General features: G+C 37.3%; 1 long non-coding RNA gene across 1 annotated transcript; it reads right to left on the reverse strand.

Annotated features, from left to right (window-relative positions):
• Positions 1-517: 517 nt before the first annotated feature.
• On the reverse strand, positions 518-1,659 carry LOC143103610 (uncharacterized). Its single transcript, XR_012982914.1, has 3 exons — positions 1,404-1,659; positions 879-931; positions 518-591 (listed from the first exon to the last, which is right to left on the reverse strand). It is a non-coding gene; the product is annotated as an uncharacterized LOC143103610 (long non-coding RNA).
• Positions 1,660-1,994: the final 335 nt, after the last annotated feature.

Genomic DNA, 1,994 nt, shown 5'->3' on the forward strand with positions numbered 1-1,994 from the left:
ACATCACAGCATTAGGCCATGTAAGAGAGCCAGGTGATGACAATAGAGTTCAGATATGCTACCTACAGACATTTCATTTTCTGGCAGCATGGGTCTCTAGGACAGGGTAATAGAAGAGTGATCCCAAGCTGTGTGTGTAGGATAAGGGATACATTCCCTGACCCTCAGGGACATCTCTGGAATTTATTTCACCTTCCTATAATGTTGTAATGTTGTGTTATTGTAAATAGTTTTGTATTAGTGTTCTTGTACTGCCTGTTCCTTTTAAAACTGTATTTAATTTATTTTACACCGGTACATCGCTATATTTTGCTTTCATGAAAATAAAAACTTTTAGAATTGATAAGAGACTGTTCATGCTGTACCTCATACATTACATCCACAAACTTATCATTAAAAAAGGAGTTGTGGTAATTTACCATTTTGAAACACCAAATGACAGTAACATGGTCAACAATGTTATTTGCAATATATTTATTTACAGAAATTAACAAATTATGGTATTTACACATGAACCCTTCCTTTTTGTATGGTGCCTTTGAAGCAACATGGGCCATCATTCTAAATTTGCAGTCTCCTGGAAAGCTGATCCTGTGGAAGACATGCAGTGTCGTTAGACATACACGCCATTTTATATAGTTCAACATATTGTTACTAATCTGTATAGTGCTATTTTGCCTAGACTGAGTTACAGGCAAGGTTACAATGAAGGCATGCACGTGCATCACATAACAAGACCATTGAATTTCGTCCACATCCTCCTCCACGATGCTCATGTCATGTAGGCTTTGTAAAAAATATATATAAATGCTTATATCATGAAAATATACAATAGAGAATGTCATCGGGTATAGACATTATGAGCATTGATGGGTTACCTCTGTTCAAGGTTCTCATTCAGGGGCTTCTGCAATTGCGCCAAGATGCTCATCTGAAATGAATAAGCAGAGCGTTTCACAACATATAACAGTACATAAAATGGTAAACACCAAGATATTAAAAATATACTTTCAGTTATTATCAAACAACAATCACATAGAATCAACAATTGTTTTCATGCAGTGAAAAACGTTCAGACAATTTAGTAGGCTACGTCTACAATTAATAAGACTACAGGACAGGCCTCAGGATGTGAACGTCACCCTTGGAATTGGCTACACTAGCATTATCAGATTAGGATATATTTAGGCTACAAAGCAAAAGCAATGAAAAATAACTACAATTTAGTGCCCTTTGCCTGTGATCCGTCATAGCAGATTTATGTTACAATCCTTTTTCATCGAAAAGGATTGTAACATACGTCATTCTAGCGTTATGGACAACCATGCTATACTAAGCCAAGCAACTATAAAACTTCGAATTTACACCATAGACTGTATGTTTACACGAATAGGCCAAATTACCTGTCGAGGAGAAAGCAGGCAATTTCGGCGTCCCTTTTAAAATCCTTGCTCCTCATGAGCTCTTTCCATCTTAGAAAAGCCACTCCAATATTGACTTTGGTCTGTTGTTTTTCCGGTCGCGTTGGCGTTTTAATTCTCTTTTTCGCTTCCTTGGCGACTCCTTTTCATGTCCTCGAGAATAGTTGTAATCCTCCATTTTCAACAGACTTTCAAATCTGCCGGCAGTCGCGAGTAGACTGATCATGCAATGAGTGTTGCCTACAAGCGCGAAAGGCGGAGCTGAATTTCCAGGAATGTCCCTCGTTGGCGAATGTATTTCAAAGATGGAGGCGCAACATGGATTCAGCCATTTGCGCGACTCGCGCATATGTATTTGGAATAGCAGATTCTACACTTACGAGAATACTTTGATTAGTAAGTGGAAATAATTACACATGAATGAGCACATATTTTTGAAAGAACAAATGGGTTTTGCTAAGAATTAACTCAAAAAAGTACACAATGTAGCTTTAAAAGTTCAAAATATTTACCTTTAGGGAACGTTCCCTAAAGGTTCTTTAAAGGTTCAAAATATTTTACCTTTAGGGAACG

Source organism: Alosa pseudoharengus, unplaced genomic scaffold (assembly GCF_046254945.1).
Source record: "Alosa pseudoharengus isolate Yale_2024_CS ecotype anadromous, Long Island Sound unplaced genomic scaffold, YU_APseudo_1.1 YU_APseudo_1.1_scf_5, whole genome shotgun sequence".
In the NCBI taxonomy this organism is placed as follows: Eukaryota; Metazoa; Chordata; class Actinopteri; order Clupeiformes; family Clupeidae; genus Alosa; species Alosa pseudoharengus.